The sequence below is a fragment of the Carassius carassius genome, chromosome 40, assembly GCF_963082965.1.
Source record: "Carassius carassius chromosome 40, fCarCar2.1, whole genome shotgun sequence".
Taxonomy (NCBI): domain Eukaryota; kingdom Metazoa; phylum Chordata; class Actinopteri; order Cypriniformes; family Cyprinidae; genus Carassius; species Carassius carassius.
Genome location: NC_081794.1, coordinates 21061827 through 21080568, shown reverse-complemented (window position 1 = coordinate 21080568; position 18742 = coordinate 21061827).

Here is an 18742-nt window from a genome sequence, read left to right as displayed (position 1 = left end):
CGGCAACAGTGATTCAATCTTCAATATTGCCAGCGTGCACAGATAGATTTATGTACGGCAGGATAATTGTACTTCTTTCATAATGTTTCTGCCAGTTCTGTGACATCATAAAAGACGCCTGCTGTAGAACGACACACGTTTCATTTAAAAAAAAAAAAAAAAAAAAAAAGGAGAGGAGAGGCTAAAGCCATCATCATCATCATCCAAGCAAAGTCTTATTTCTCTGTGTTCCTGAAAAGCACATTATTGAATGATCTTGTGAGTTGATGAATGATTCAATACATGCATATAAAAACATCAAGGGAGGCTAGGGGTCGTCCTCTGGTAGAAATAAGCAACAATATATCAACGCCACAGGTAGCTGTGGTGAAAAATGAAATGCATTTAAGAGTCAAGGGGGCCTGGTCTCATACAGCCATGAAAAAGATGGAATGGAATAACTAGGCAGACGTGTGTTTTGGAAACATTAATAATTCAGATGTTCAATTGAATGTGTTTGATCATTTTAAGGATTTGTTTGCCATTCAGCCCCCTTGGAATCATCCATAGCATCTATTTCCACTCAAGTAATAATAAGAGTGGTATTTTTATGATTTTATTGTAGACACTACACTAAATAAGACATAACTGAACAATTTTCAAACAGAAATTGCTAGTAAATTTTACAAATATTTACAAAGTAACAAATTAAAGAAATAGATCACCCAAAATGAAAATATGCTGAAAATTTACCCTCAGGTCATCCAAGATGATTGATACTTGATGTTTCTTCATTGAAACAGATTTGGAGAAATTTGGCATGAAATCATTTGCTCACTAATGGATCCTCTGCAGTGAATGGGTGCCATCAGAATAAGAATACAAACAGCTGATTAAGAAACATCAAAATAATCTACTAATAATCAATACATCTCCAGTCTTGTTAAGTGAAAAGCTGAATTTTTGCAATAAACTTTTTTGGACATTTTTAATGTTGAACCATTGCTACTGGCTAAAATGTGTCCTCTATCCATAATATTGCTTTGTCCAGTGAAACAAATAAATACAAATCTATCACCTGTTGTGCTCTCACAACAGAATCCTATGACATATTTGTTTAGATCTGTTTTGGGCTGTTTTTGTAAAGTAAATCTAAAATCTGTTCATCTAAAGTAACAGTAAGTTAAAAATGTCTTAACAGTGCATTTGTTTATTGCAAATATGCAGATTTTTGCTTAACAAGACTGGAGACGTATTGATAACTTGTGGATCATTGTGATGTTTTTAATCCGCTGTTTGGACTCTTATTCTGACGGCACCCATTCACTGCAGTGGATCTATTGGTGAGCAAGTGATGTAATGCTTACCATGATGTAATTAGACTTTTTTTTCCCTTGGGTGAACTATTTCTTAAAAATGTGATATTTTGAAGTAGAAAACTGAAATAGTATTTCCCCGACCCCCAATAATCTGTATTTATAACTTTTTACAGTATATTATCACAGTGGCATTATTGAAAGAGAAAGGAAAAGACTGTACTGAAGGGGAAAAGAAAATGCACACATTTACAGACACACTCACAATAAAACAATTACTCACACCTGCACTGTCACGCCTTCATATCATTGCATTTCTCTGAAGCATCAATTCAGGGTTGCAAATTGTCCCAGATGCTGCTGGTCACCTTGAGCCAAGGGCTTCACAGCCTGGCGAGAGAGGGAGAAAGGCGATGAAGAAAGACACCACAGAGAAGCTGGCAATCTGAAATTCCATCAATTAACAACTGAACAGGCTAATAAACACGTATGTTAACTCGTTGCCTGCCTGCAAACAATGACCAACTGAAAATGTATATCCGTTGTTATACTCTGCAAGCCTATCAGTGCGGTACTGAATGAAAGATGTAAGTTAATGTAAGTTGACACAATCACAAGTACATTGTCTGCACTGAGCATATCCAAATCAAATGAGGTGATTTTATCAAGTTGCTAGCACAATGTTAATTAACTTATGAGTATTACGTGTACTATACTGTTCTGTCTGTTTTATCGCATCGAAGAGTAGCAGTGATATCAGGAATCCAGGGTCTATCCTAATCTATCAAATCTATAATTGAAGAGCTGTTACTAAACGTTGCACATTAAAGATAATTAATCCAAAAAATATAGTGTTATTAATTTGAATCACTACATGGAAATGGGTTCCAACAGTATATATATATATATATATATATATATATATATATATATATATATATATATATATATATATATATATATATATATATATATATATATATATATATATATATATATATCAAGTGTTTCTAGATGAGCTGGTTGCTGGTTATTGCAATGGTTTGTATAAGTTTACATGTGTCCATTTAAATTGGGTCTAGCTCTACAAATGTTTTGTCTTTACTGACTGTCATATCGTACTTATGAAGAGACCTAGTGCTCACTGTTTTAATTAAAGGAACCCTGTGCCGTGTGAATTAACAGTTCCCAACCTTTGTACTCATCATCTGTTCTAGCTCTCGTCTCTGCTCAAAGGGATCTCATGATACGACAGCGGGTCACAAACACTCATTTCTAACTGACCTGATTCGCTGGCCTTTTAACCCAAATCCTGCCGAGGCTTGAGCTTGAGCCCATGGGAGAGGTTGTGGGGTTATTAGCTTTGGTTAACCATCTCTTTTGAGAAGGCTCCATTGAATCAAAGGTACACAGCACTGGCTAATTATTTAAAAGCTGTGTTTGAATGACAGCTCTGTGATAATAAAGCAATGTTCTTGTGATTAGAGGCTGGTTATCTTTGTCCCTTCATAATTAAACAGGATGTGGCTGATCTTAAAGGACAGAAACTTTTAGATAATCTAACATCATTTGAGAGAAATACAGGTGTACATGTAGATTGACTCTGGCCTGAACATCTAAAGGATGGTTTAAAATGAGAATGTTGATAGTGCTGGAAACTGTGTAAAATGATATTTCAGTTCTACTGTTTGCAAGCATTCTGAAATTGCCAGAGGTTCTATCTTTAGATGGAGTTCAAAATGTGTTGGCCAAGACCAATTTCATCTTGTGTCAGGAATGGCCTGGCTAGGTACAGGGCCATATATAAGCAATAGATCATCGGTTGTATGGGCAGTGGAGAATGAAGCAATATAGGATGTAAGAAATGGATATACTTGTGTTTTTGCCTCCAGACATGAAATTAGAACATATGGATGGACGGCGAAGTTGGAAACTTTTTCATTTTCCCTCCTAAATTCATACATTTCACTAAGGACAGCAGCATTGTACACTCAAAATAAATGATTTTTGCCGTTTGTCAACTTTTATTTAAAATATGCTAATGCAACAAAATGTGCTAATTGAATTTTTGTCACAATTTAGTTTAAAGTGCTGTTCGTTTACACAATTAAATTATACATGTTTATAATTTAAATATGTAAATAATAAGTATACTTGTGTTCTTGCATTTGGAATTGAACATACAGATAAACAGCAAAGTATTTTTTCATTATTTCTCCAAAATACATTTTACTCGTAATATAGCTGCAAAGTGCGCTGTGACAGTATTCAACACAAAAAAAAGGAAAGAAAAATGTCATTCTCTCCTTAAATTATGACAGACAAATGGCAGTGTGCATTCCTGTCAAAAGGTTAAAATAAAAACAGCCTGAATAAATCCAACATTGTTTATCATCGTTCATTTTGTCCTTCCAAGGTGACAGTCTCAGCAGTAGGCTTGGCTCATAACACGGCAGCAAATTAACATCCCCTAGGTTGCCATGCCATAGGCCCTGGTATGAGTGAGATTACACTTTAGCAGCTTGCCAGTGAGCACTTGGATACATATTCATTTCTAATTAAGAAAGGCTTGAGTCTGAACCACCGACTGAGTTTACAATAAAAGCCTCTCTTTAAGCAGCAAATGCATTTACTCACCCTCATGCCATTCCAAACCTCATGTGACTTAATGTCTTCTGTGAAACAAATGATGAGAAATATTGACAAATATCCTGGCACAATAAATGCTGAAAGAAATAGTTCACCCAAAAATGAAAATGTACTGACCCGTAGCTAAAATACAAGTCCTCTATCCATAATACTGCTTTCTTCAGTGAAAAAGTAATCTTGTCTGAATCAGGAGAGAAACATGCACATTTCATATAGGTACTATTTACAATGAAAATGGTCTAAAACAGTTCTAAACAAAAATGTTGGAGGATTTTGATGTGAGCAGACAACAGGGGATAGATTTTTCACTAGAAGAAAAATTATTATGAATTATGGATTCGCATTTTGGCCAGAAGCAACGGTTTAAAGATTAAACGCCTACCTTGCAAACATGCAGGTTTTCACTTCACAAGATGGTAATTGATAGACTTGCGTTGTGTAGATTACTTGTGGATTTTTATGATGTTTTAATACTTTAAACTTTCAATCTGATGGCACTGATTCATTGCAGAGGTTCCACTGGCAGTAAATCTCGCCAAATCTGTTCTGGTGACAAATTCATCTACATCAGAATGAGTAAACGTTAAGCAAATTTTCATTCTTGGGTAAACTTTTTCTCTAATGCATTATATTCCAAGACTTTAAAAGAACTACAATAGTTTTGTGTGATGAATGGGCCTAGATTTCTCTTAGAATCTCCCTCCATTTATCTACACCACAAATAATGCTTGGCGTCACCATCTCTTTAAAAAACAAAACATAATTGCAGACAGTCCCGTCTAATATTAGGATGTTTTTCTTTCACACCTTATTTAAACCTTGTGGCTGGAAGAAGGTATGAATGACTGAAATACTAGGCTAAATTATATGAGGGACACTCGGAGTGGAAACAAGAAACCCACAGCACATTTATTGAGAGGGTCTTAATTTCTAGAGTCACAGAGACGACTCGGCAGTCCTAAAGGAAATCAGTTTTGGAGGCTGGATCCATTAGACTGGCCAGCACTGCCTATTGTAGAAATTATCTATGAAATCAAGTCAGGTTACCCATGTCCTTGACAGAACAAAGGCAGAATAACCTTTGGTCTATACATATCCATCTCTCAGAGAACAGAAAGCTCTAATGGATTTTTCTATGGCATTGTAAATTAGGATCATGTGATGTCCTGTTCTAGCTGTTATGTGACATGATGGGTCATATTAATATACGCAGGTTAATTTCTACACCATTCAGTCTTGACATGTATGTATTGTACTCATGTCAATAAAATATAGCACTATTACCAAGCCAAACCAATCATCATGTTTTGTTATAACTTATATGCAGTATGTAAGTACAAGCTCTACACAAAAATACTCTAATTTATGAGATAATTATCATCCTATAGTCTGATGACAGAGTTAGTCAACCATTAGGAAGCACATGCAATTCCTGTAAATTAATTTCAGTTTATTATTCAAAGCATAGAAATGGTTTGCCGCTGTCCCATCTCATCAGCTGGTCAGGATGATGTTTCTAATGAACTAGGTATCAAATGAGCACTTAATTTAATCTGGTGCATAAAATCACCCAAAGATGTAACGCTTCAGAGATATTTTATTATTCTGCTTAATAAATTAGTAGACCATGGGGGCTGGATCCATAAGACACTTGGGGGGACGTTGGCCCCAATAGCTTATTCCTGATCTGGTTCATGACGCTTATGTTTGAAATTGGGTGTCTGATCTGTTCTATTTGAGAAGAAAGCATGATGTGAGGGTCTACAATGATCAAACCACTAAAGAAAATGCATATTATGTTGCTTTTTTCCATCTAAATGAAAATGCAGAAAAATAAATTTAATGATTAATGATTTTTTCTAATTTTAATGAATGAATGAATTATTAGAACTTTTTCCTTTTTAAAAAAAATTTGGATCCTGTTATGCTGCAGCACAATACTGAAAAATCCAGTTTTTCATTTCTGACTCATTTTGAGTGCTGCTAATCAGGTTTCATCTTCACTGCGGTACATCAGGGTTAATATGATGTTTCTGTAAGGTTAATGAAAAGATTTGCCGCACACCACCAGCCTCTGTGCTTCATGTTGGTAAGGTCTCTGTTTCTGTTTTAATTATTACCCATTCACTTGCTCTTTGTCTTGACGTGGACTTCAGAGGCTTCCATTCATCTTGGCCTGCCATTGACAGACTTCCTTTGATTACCGTTCAGCTGAGAGATGGAAAGGGGAGGTGGAGGCAAACAGAAAATAGACTCAGAGAAGCCGTTATTCAACCCGAACTCTCTCTTTCTCACACACCCATTTTAATTCACCATTTCACTCTGTTAGTTTTTCATATCTGTTCAATTAATCACTTTCTCTCTCTTTTACGGTCCCATTTCTCTTCTTCAGTTTTGTAAAAATCTGTCTGTGCAACCAGACAATTCAATTCTAAGAATGTAGTCTTCTATTGGTTTAAAAACTGGTACATTACTCTCAGTATTGTGCCATTGTTTGTGAGTCAGTCTAAGGCTTTTTTTCACAATAGTTACATTAATTATGATGTTATCGATGAACTTGTTTTATTTTGTGATTCTACAATTGTTTTTCTTCTGATTACATTTTTCAAAAAAGGAGTAATTACAGATTAAATGACCTGTATCATGATATGGCATCCCGCATATACTTTTGACCTTTGAGTGTCTAAATAACACACTAGTACAATGTTTGCCTGAATGGACTAAATAATTATGTATATGGCCACAGAGACAGCCCAAAATGCACTATTTGCCTGCAGCATAGTCATAAATGATAGAGTCCAGGAACAATTTGGATCCAGTCATGCTCCAGAAATCTGACCCATTTTCTGGCGCTGTAAAACCCTGTGGAACTAAATGTAGATGAACAATCCTGGGTCACGAGAGAGAGAAATTCCACCTGATCACTGACAGAAATGCAGGGATAGGTTGATTAAAGTAGGCTCAAACAATACAAATATATGTCAGTGATTGTTTACAGTTGGCAAAGCAAAGTTCTGAAATTGCTCGGTCAAGCATTTTAAAAAAAAAGTGACGTGACATTCAGCCAAGTATGGTGACCCATACTCAGAATTCATGCTCTACATTTAACCCATCCAAAGTGCACACACACAGAGCAGTGAACACACACACACACACATACTGTAAACACACCCAGAGCAGTGGGCAGCCATTTATGCTGCGGCGCCCGGGGAGCAGTTGGGGGTTCGATGCCTTGCTCAAGGGCACCTAAGTCGTGGTATTGAAGGTGGAGAGAGAACTGTACATGCACTCCCCCCACCCACAATTCCTGCCAGCCCGAGACTCAAACCCTTCGATTGCAAGTCCAACTCTCTAACCATTAGGCCACGACTTCCCTATTATTCGCTCAGATAATGTAGATTTTGCAGATGTTTTATATACATATAAATATGCATACATTTTATCAGTCCATTCGTTTAAAATTAAAATCAAATCCATGACCATGGCATTACTAGCACTATACTTTTACCAGTTGAGCTACAGGAATACATGCAGTAGTATAAAGAGATACAATTAAAATAGCCCATTTTGGTTATTTAAAAGAATAGTGTCTGGTATCATAAAATGACTTTTTGGACGTTTCATCATCATTACATTAGATAGCACTATTTCCATTATCTTAATTGCAAAAAACAGTTTGACTCTGCAGCCCAGTCCTGAATATAAGTGTGCCCAGTGGAAGCCTGAAGCACATGCATTTAATAATGTTTAAATTCATTTATAAATTCACTTAAAAAGCACAAAAGGCTATTAAGTCACGTCTCCCAAGTTTTTAAAGATCTGTACATTAATGCAATTTTTATTCTGCTGAAGCAAATAAAGCATTCTGAAACATGAGCAGGCTCACTTCTGTTAATTAAGCCAATTTTTGATGAAGCATATTATAAAATATAAAATATTAGCAATCATATTTTAATATTAGGAACAACAACAGTCAAAATAATGATGATGATGATGATGATGTTTTATTTATTTGGTTTGTTTGTATAAGTGAGATATTAAAATAATAATAATAATTGTTGTTGCTGCTGCTATAATAATAACAATAATAACAATAACAATTATTTTTACATTATTATTATTATTTAACTTGTTAGTGTTCCACTGTACTACCTGCGGTACACTGCATGTTTAGGCAAATTTTACAGGAATGCTAAGGGCAATAATTATTATTATTAATAGAAGTATTATTATTATAGTTGTTGTTGTTAAAAAATAAGAAGAAATTATTGTAAATAATAATAATGATTATTATTATTATTATTATAAATAATAATACTATTATTATTATTATATTATTATTATTAATAGAAGCATTATTACTGTTATTATTATTGTTGTTGTTGTTGTTAATAATAATAATAATAATAATAATAATAAATTGCTGTAGTGTAAATATTTATTATAAATTATAGAATAGAACAGACTAGAATAAAATTGAATTAATAGGAGAAAAAAAATCAGAAATTTGATTTCCAGGGCATCTCTATTGGATGATTAGGTTTTATTCATGTTACAAATCAAAAGCTTGTGATACCAATGTCTTATTTATACGATTTTTGTTTTTACTGCATACTCATGCCACCTGCCTCTACAACAGCCTTCCCAGGAGGGACCCTGTGCTGTCCCAGTGTGGGAAATTCAGGAGATGTACAAAAAGCAAGGTGCGGTCCAAAGCCTCTCAGCAGATTTTTCATTATCGTGATAAAGTGCACAAGGCTCTGATGGCCTGAGCCCTTGCCAGCCCTAATACACTATATAATAGACTGTGCAGCTTAAGATCCATTCGCTCCTGCCATACAGATATATATCCAAGGGAACATTGCAGCACCTCCAACACAATATTAGATTGCATTTGTGGCAAGAAGGCATTCCCAAAGAGGACTTGGGTAATGTATATCTAGGGGCCCAATCAGCAATACTGTCCCCCAAATGGAGCAAGGTGGTCAGGTGAGACTAGACCAGAGATACAAAGATACAAGGGAGGGGAAATGAAGAGGAGTGAGAGTGGCACTGGAAACTACACCTGCTGATACTGTTGTTTATTTGCACACTCTGTCTAAAAGAATTACACCCAATTCACTAAAGGAATTATGCAAATCAGCAAACATTACAGACACGCCTACTTCATGAAACATTTAACGGTGAATGCAATTTGCACAGATCACAATCCATAATAAACCCGATTTACTGAAGCATGAAAAGAATGACAACTACTTCTTTTAACTGTCACTGCATTTAGCATTTCTTTTAACTGGTCTGTGGATGGTTGGTGGTTTAATAATTGCTTGTGGATTATTGTGATGTTTTTATCAGCTGTTTGGACTCTCATTCTGACAGCACCCATTCACTGCAGAGGATCCATTACAGTAGTAAGCAAGTGATGTAATGCTAAATTTCTCCAAATCTGTTCTGATCAAGAAACAAATTCACCTACATCTTGGATGTCCTGAGAGTGAGTAACTTTCAGCAATTTTTCAGGTGAGCTCTCCCTTTAATTGTATAACTGAGAAAGATAACTTTAAATGATGACGACTGCATGTAATCACTTCTTTCTGACAGCTTTATGCACTTTGTACTCTGAAAAAGTGCAGCGTGCGTGACTGATATAAGCAGTTTAGTAAATAGCCACTAGGAATTAACTAAAGAGAAGTCAATCGTCCTTTTATAAATCGACTTGTGTTATCCTTAATTGTGCTGGAGGACCAAGAGCGTCTTGCTTGATATTCATTTATTCAGTTACTTGGAAAAATAATGAGCCATTACATTTTGAACAGAATAGATTTATTACTTAAACTTGTAGCTGAGACTGGAGGATTAGTGAGGGCTTTCAATTAATGCAATGCAATGTGAAGTATCAGTTCTGAAGATGTGAAAATCTCAATTGCTCTTACCCAGACAGACAAAAGATTAGACAGCGATAAATTTGTTTTACTATGGTGGATGAAGTGAAATGTTCTAAGCTTTTCAGAAACTAAAAGATTAACTTTTTTTTTTATTATTATTGAGTTTGCCAAAGGAAGGTCGGAGTCTGAGCTCTTTTTTTTTTTGCTTTGCCCTTTGTCATCTCTCTTTTCCAAAGATCTTGCTTTACTCAGTGCCTTTAAACTTCAAAACAATTCATACTGAGCTTTTTCCCAGCCTCCAAGAGAGATGCTAATGGTTTAACAATAAATATATTAGATCTGTACTGTCAAACGGACAAAAATGCTACGATTGAAACTGTGACCATTAAAAACAATAGCATTTTCTTTGACTATGGGTACATTAACGTTTGGCCTTGTGGACTGACTGGACTAACTTAAACTCATTAAAACACACTTTTCACACTCTCACTAGTTGATTTAATTAAATTGCACATTTGAACTTGATTACTTCATTGGAAATGACACAATACAAAAAGTGATCCCTAGTAAAAAAAAAAAAAAAAAACAAGTAATATATTTAAAATATTTTTACTTACTATTTACTAAGTAGTTAAAATCTATTAACATATTTACTGACATATCGCTCGAGACTTAGTGATATAAAAATTATAACTCAACTTTTTTTGTAGTACTACAACACATTGCTTACTATTAAGCCTAAAATGTGTTTTAATGTCACTATTGATGAGGATTGTATCTTTAAATAATATTGGTCTTTAAAAACAAGATATTTAAAGTGTACTTGAACTTGCACTGGTTCCACTTTAGCACAATCAAATATACTTCAATATGTCTTTAGTTGGACTTCAGCATTACTTTCACACAATTAAAGTGCGTTAAGTACAAAACTAGTTGTTCCAATTCAGCAGTTTAGTATACCAAAAGTACAACTGTAAGGTGTTATTATTAAGTACATAAATATTTAAATGTATTTGTAGCATAAAATACATTTTAAATACATTTTAGTATATTTATTTTTCACTAGGGACTTTTCTTCAAAATGTGCTTCTCATATATTATATATTTCTTGGTAACCACATAACCTAAGATTTTGTATGTTCGTTGGTCACTGTGCAAACTAAAGGATAGTCAATTTAATATATATATTCAATTTCAAACAACACATTTTAAAATAGCTTAAAATGTACATTTAATTTTTGGTATATTTGCTAAAGTTATACGAGCAATTTTTTAATATTTGTAATTCAGTAATATATTTGAATTTACATATTTTAGGATTGGAATGCTGAGTCTAAAACTTTTGTATTGTATTTCCCTTGTCCCAGACCCAGGTTTTCAAAATAAAAATCTGTAAAAAGAATAAATAATTTCCAAATCAGTTTTAATGTGACCTTCATGTAACAAAAAAAAAAAAAAAAACCTTAGCCAAGAAATATTCATTCCAGCTCTGCTGAGCCAAAATGGCTGGGATGTTGAGGGAAACCACAAACATTCGCTGTTTCAGGATAAAAGGCAAAATCTGTTTCGGCACCTGAACACCCCTCTAACCCAGTTACTCAGAAGGTGGAAATGAACTGTGTTGTTTGTGCTGGACCTCTGAACTGCTATGCCAGTCACACACACAGACTGTCTAAACAGGCTTTAATAACTGTGTCACCTGACAGACAGAGAGCAGACTGTAGATGCAGGGGACTATTATAATATTTATGAAGAATTTGAGGAGCCTGTCCTGCGACAGCTTTGCATCTCTCCTTTGCCCATGCCGTCGTTGTGCGGAGGGCAATAGGTGGTGGACATGGTTGTGTCACACAACTAATTAAATGTGAAAACATCAGACAGCAATCAATTTTCGAATGTGACACGAGAGGACAGGGAACAAATAAGGACAGACAAGGACTAAGAGTCCACTAGACTGCTAACCTCTAGCCTAACCTGAAGGAGACTGCAGTGAAAGAGATTACAGAAACTGATGCCACATCTGTGTAGATGTACAGTAAGTCTGTGAACGAATGCCCCTCTGAGGCGAACTGATCTTAAAGGAATGCTTCACTCACAAATTATTTACTCACACGTCCTTCAGAGCCTGTGACTTTGCGTCCTCTATATGGAACACAAAAGGAGTAAGCTACTGTATATTTATTGTCCAAGCATCTCTTTTCCTTTCACTTAAAGTTTCTTTACGACTTGAAATACAATGTACAAGTCACGTACTTTTATGAAACTTTTATGGTGCTTTCTGAAGCTAAAAAGCACCCGGTCCACTTTTATTTCCATTGCATCTCAGACTAACAACTAAACAACTTCTGTTTGTGTTTTATGAAAGTAAGAAAGACATTCGGTGCCATGAAGGTAAACGATACAAGAATTTTCATTTTTGGGTGGAATATCAATTCAAAAGAGAATCTATTGTAAGGCAAATGCATAAGAATGGTCATCTCAGAAGGTTTTGTCCACTGAGCTGAGATCATCCAGGCGGTTTTGACGTATGAAGTGCCAGCGTATGCAGAGAGTATAAGTCCCTAAAGCACAGGCAAAAAATAGACCTGCTGTCTCTGTCAGTGATGTGATTGAGACTGCACAGATCAATGAGTGTGACATCAGCCAAGTGCCCATTGCACCAATGAGAGAAAAGAGGGCCTGTCATATGTGGGACATGAGAAATCAATGAATCTCTGAACAGCCTTGTCATTCGGTGACAATTTCAACTGCATCATGTGTCACAGTGCTTGATGTTCTGAACAGCATATGCAACTGGAACATGCTTTTCTGTGAAAAATTCAGCTGCATTTATTGGATCAAAAAATTTAGTAAAAACAGTAATATTGAGATATATTATTACACTTTAAAATACTGTTTACTATTTTAATATAGCCTAAAATGAAATTTAATACTGTGATGGCAAAGTTACATTTCAGCATCATTACCCTAGTGTTCAGTGTCATATGATTCGTCAGAAACCATTCAAATATGCTAATATGGTGCTAAAGAAACATTGAAAACAGTCATTTAAAAGTATTGTTCACCCAAAATGTATTTCTGTCATAATTTACTCACCCTAATCTGCTTCCGAATGTGACTTTCTTCTGTGGAACACGAAAGGACAAATTTGATCATGATCATTACGGTGACCTTTTCCATTCAGTGAATGAAGACAAAATGTTGCATACAGTATGAATCGTTTTGATACATTAAAAGCCCTTTTTTGGCATTTGGGAGTTTTCAGCATTTGTCCTTATTTACAAAAGAACAACACGAAGGACAGTAAATGATGTGCTTTTTGAGAGAACTATCCCTTTAAAATGTCATTGTCAACATTAATGTGAAGCATATGAGCAGCCATCTATCACAATGATTTAAATAAGGAATTCAAATTCATCAACAACCCATCAAGCATAATTTTCCCCAAGAAACATATGCATACCCTCTCTCATTGTGTCTGTCTCCATCACTCATATGCCATGTCTGTCATCTAATATCATCATCAAGTCAAGTGGCGCTCTGTATTCAGAACACGAGTGGCAAAAGCTCCACGGCGCCGTGAGCTGTCCAACCCCCCACGTTTCCCCCTATCCATCTAAAGACTCTCAGTTAATTCTGCTCTATCACATCGAACAACTTACTCCAGTGTTTCACCAGATGGGAGCCCAAGGGGGGGACAGTCCAAAAACACATCCCCTAATTCGACCAACTTTGTTCCTTGGACATTTTATGATGTGTCATTAAAACTGATGAGAAGTCCACGGGGAACCTGATGGCAAACTGAATTAAAGAGCTTATGAGGAAGTGCACTGATAAGTAGATCACAGCATAACCCAAACTGCATATCCTGTTTTTAATGTCCGACAGGCCCACATACAGAACAGCTATATTTACAGATGTGCATGAGACAGAGCTCATTTTTTGCCATTGCATAGATGCAGAATATACTGAAAAAAAATCAAATGCAGCTCAGCTTCCAAGGTTAGGATATGCAATCTATGATAAAGCTCACGTTTCTGTGATATCAGATGTAATTTGGACTAGTAAGAGGGGACGTTATATTAAATAAAGTCTTCCTTATGTTTCTAATGTCTCTTTCAATTCAATATTAGACAGGATGATGTTTTGATTTAGTGGTTTTCACATGATACTGGACATCAAACATTCATATTTTATGAGTAGCTCCGGAATGTTTTGCCTAGAGTCCCTTCGGATCAGATCAGTGAACAGGGAACAGACTGGATGTCAATGGACATGCGAGAATCTACACCAGGATGTTTAGTTTATTTTAACCACAAGGCATTTAACACAGTGTCTCTTTTTTGCCTCAATTTGTATTTACTAGACACCAAAAAAAAAAAAAGGAAATGACAGTCCTTTGTTGTCCCTGGAACAACATTGTGATTAACCAATCAGATTTGAAGAACCAGTTTATAGATTTTGTGAAGTTTATGCTTAAAATCACTGTTTGGTGCTTGTACATCAGTGTCATGAATCTATAATTTCCTCTGATTTTAGGGATTAGTCATGGTTAAGGTTAGGATTAGGTGTAGGGATATGGTCAAGAATACATTTTTGGAGTAAAATGTTGTTCCAGGGTCAACAAAATACGTTGACCCTGGAACACATCTAACTCAGCAAAATCAGGACGTGAGACAGTGTTAGGATTTTAGTCTTTCAATTAAACCACTCAAATACCAATGCTGAATATTACCACACACATATCTTTTTTTATTTATGTGATTGAAAAGTCTAATGAGAGGAATTCAGATAAAAAAGTGGCGGTCATGTTATTGGTCTGGTGGACCTCTCATCTGTCCTGGTTGACATCAGCTTCTCCCTCTAAAAGGTCATACAAAGAGGGATAAAGAAAGTATCTGATTATAAAAAAGAAAACGCCAAAGAGAAAGTCCTATTTAAAGGAAATGGAAATGAAGGAGGAGGTCGGCAGACCAGAGTGAGACTGAGAAGAGAGAGAGAAAAGCCCTGGAGAGTTTAAAGGTAGATGTTAGGTAAGGGAGAAATGCATAAAACAAGGACTGGAAACATATAACAATTGTAGAAATGTTTATTATTAAATAAGCAAATCAATTTCAGAAAGTAACTGTTATCCGTTTGGAATTTGTAAAAGTATAAAGCGAAGATCTTTAGCAGGAGGTCTGCAAATGTGTCATTTCAGGCAAATGTTTTCTGTTGGAGAAATAAATTATGTGTGTGTGTGTGTGTGTGTGTGTGTGTGTGTCTGTGTGTGTGTGTGTGTGTGTGTGTGTGTGTGTGTGTGTGTGTGTGTGTGTGTGTGTGTGTGGATCAATACATGCATAAATGTACTTTTTACGAAAAGTAAAAATGTAGGTGCTGTAAATTTACAATTTAAAGATGTGTCCATGTAAGGATGGGTTTGATAAACATTACACAATTGTGTCGTGTGATCATGTGTCACCACAACATACAGATGACATAGAGAGTAAATTAACCCTTTTTTGGGTGCTCTTGAGCACATATGCCTAAAAGTGCAAGATAGCCCTAGAAAAATGCCTGTCTGCCTCATCACATCACAAATTAGGTTGTTCAAAGGAAAGATGTGAAATGCAGCCTGATACAGACAGTTGAAAATAATCCTGCTCCAGGCAGAGAGGCCTCTGACTGCGGGTGAGTCAGGAAAACCGTGGTTGGTAGGCAGGCCTCTCGCACCTCTAATAAGGACAGGTGACAACCTGATAATCACCCTCCAATTAGGACGTTTCCATCCACAAGCCTGCAGGGGCCCAGGGATGGCTGTGTGTAGCATTGTGAAAGGCGAAAATGATAACTAATTGAGTCCCTTTCAGCCCTTGTGGTTAGATTAAACCTTGAAGTTTATTTTACAGTCCTCTTGTCGCTTCAGGTTAATTTTGTGTTTGCTCCTTTTTTTTCTTCCCCAAATAAAAAGATAAATCTGAACCACTGAGCTGTACCATTTAAAACCACTGGCACTGTTTAAAAAGAAAACAGTGTCCTTCTATAGAAAGAAAAGCAGACCCTGGGAGTTCAGTGAAGCTGAAAATAGATAAAACCCAGAGGTTCATTCAGCCATGCAACAAGCACATGCCCTCATCTCTCCAAAGTCTCCCAAAAAAGGGAAAATAAAATCATTCCTCAAACAGGAAAGAAAAAGAGATGGGGGGGGGGGGACTATGTCTCAGACAGGACTCTGCCAAATGCTGGTCCCGGCCTGGACGCCTGTCTGGCAGATGGGACACACTGTTTGGGTGTCATGTGAAAGATGGCTTGCCAAATGCCGCTCCTCTCTTTTGCGCTCTGCCCTGCTGCTGACAGATTGAAAGCAAATAGGTGGGCGCAATAAACACTGCCACCTGAGAAACTGCGAGAGGGCTGCCGCTGCACTGCCCCAAACCAGCCACGGCTGCTGGCTACGCCACAGAACCAAATTACAAGACCAATTAAAGTAACATTACAGCGTAATGAGGCAACTTCCACAGGTTTGTGATGCACACTAAATATATAGAGGAATGAGACAGCATAATAAAGTTTGGTTAGAGCTAATTTCACTGATGCAGCTTATATATAATTCTTATAAAATTTGATCAGTCGTTTATTGATAAGCATTATCAATATGTAATCAGTATTGTAGAAGTGAAATTCAGTACCCTCTTGTGGTGGAGCTCTAGTAAACGTATAGTCATGTTGCTCTAAACATTATGCATTTTTTGTTTCTGCTGAACATAAAAGAAAATTCTTGAAGAATAGATTTAACCAAACAGTTTTATTTCCCATGTTTTCCTAGTTTTGTTTATTTTGTCCATACAATGAAGGTGAATGGGAAACAAAACGGTTGCCAACATTCTTCAAAATATCTTCTTTTGTATTCCACAGAGAAAAGGTTTTTAACAACATAATAGTGAGTGCATGATGACAGAATTATCATTTTTGGTTGGACTATCCCTTTAAATGGGGTGATTATACAGACTCTGTCCTAAATGGCGAACTTGATGACCAGTCTCTGGCCTTCGTTTGCACATCCGTGAAGTCCATGAAACCGTAAGGTGTCTCATTTATCATTTGAGGTTTCAGATGGGGGCTCGAGAGTGCCTACTTTTGCCGAGCCTGCACTCGTGAGGTGCAAAATTACCCTATAGTCCATATGGCAAAATGTAGACTTGGAAGTGGGCAATTTGGGACAGAGCCACGGCAGTCTAAGCCAGAGCGCCTCAAATACTTTCTTTCAAGCTAGACTGAAAATACAAATAAAAATTTGAATAGGACCACACATTCTCCAGAATAATTATCAGATCTTAGCACTTTGTATTTGTTTTTAAAGACATTGTTGTTTATTTGGTGTAGCACTGAGTCGCATATTGATGTCCAATATAAAATCTGGGTCTTAAAGCAAAACGAGTTTAGAATCATTATTTTAATTGAACGCCACAGTGTACATTAATTGTCAATTTCATCAATCATAAAAAAAAAAATTATTCACAGGCCGGATTTGCCTCAAAGGCCTCTAGATGACCAGCTTTGCTATTATATATATATTCACAGACAGGGTCGCCATCAGGGCAGAATGACAACAAGGAATGTTATTCTGGGATCCATAGATTTTAGCTGATCTAATTTTTGGGCCGCCAAATGTCCTTTTACCAAAATGTTGAAAATGAAAAATCTAGCTCCAGAAAACTGATTGGGCAGAGGTCCAGACAGCCAAAAAATATTGTGTCTGGTATAAGAAACAGTCAGACAGACAGCGTGTGCATGTCTAGAATGGATAAGACCAAGAAACCAGTTTTAACACCACAAAAGTGAAGTACTGCACTGAAGAAAAGATACTCAGTGATGAGAGAGGGATAAAGCACAGACTTCTCCTTTCTCTCTGTCTCATCCCCTGCTCTCACACATAGGTGAGATTAAACCTTAAAGAAAAGCTCATCCAGAAAAGCCAAGGAGATAAAAGTTTAAGCGTCACATTAAAGTCACATTGCAGATTCAATATCACGACTGCAGACCTAAACCAGACCTAAACCTCCGGCAGACAATGGAGAGCATTTTATGCTGATAATCATAAGACTCGGGGATTTGAAAAAAGACAGTCTGTCTTTTAGCTCAAATTCTGTATATGGTCCCACATAGTGTATTATTAGTATTATTTATGAACTACAGTATTACAGTATTTACTAATGTTCTGAATTAGCTTTTATTTTAAAATGTTCAGTTTTGATTTAAGTTTATTAATTAAGTTTATGAATGCATACCTTGACTCTAGGGGTCAAACAACTAAAAATCAAGTCAGGAATCTTGGTGTGATTCTGGAGACAGGCCTTAGTTTCAGTAGTCATGTCAAAGCAGTAACTAAATCAGCATACTATCATTTAAAAAACATTGCAAGAATTAGATGTTTTGTTTCCAGCCAAGACTTGGAGAAACTTGTTCATGCTTTATCACCAGCAGGGTGGACTATTGTAATGGGCTCCTCACTGGCCTTACCAAAAAGACCATTAGACAGCTGCAGCTCATCCAGAACGCTGCTGCCAGGATTCTGACTAGAACCAGAAAATCTGAGCATATCACACCAGTCCTCAGGTCCTTACACTGGCTTCCGGTTACATTTAAAGTACTTTTACTCGTATATAAGTCACTAAATGACCTAGGACCGAAATATATTTCAGATATGCTCACTGAATATAAACCTAACAGACCACTCAGATCATTAGGATCGAATCAGTTAGAAATCCCAAGGGTTCACACAAAACAGGGGGAGTCCGTCTTTAGTTACTATGCCACCCGCAGTTGAAATCAGCTTCCAGAAGAGATCAGATGAGCTAAAACACTAGTCACATTTAAATCTAGACTTAAAACTCATCTGTTTAGCTGTGCATTTATTGAATGAGCAATTAGCAA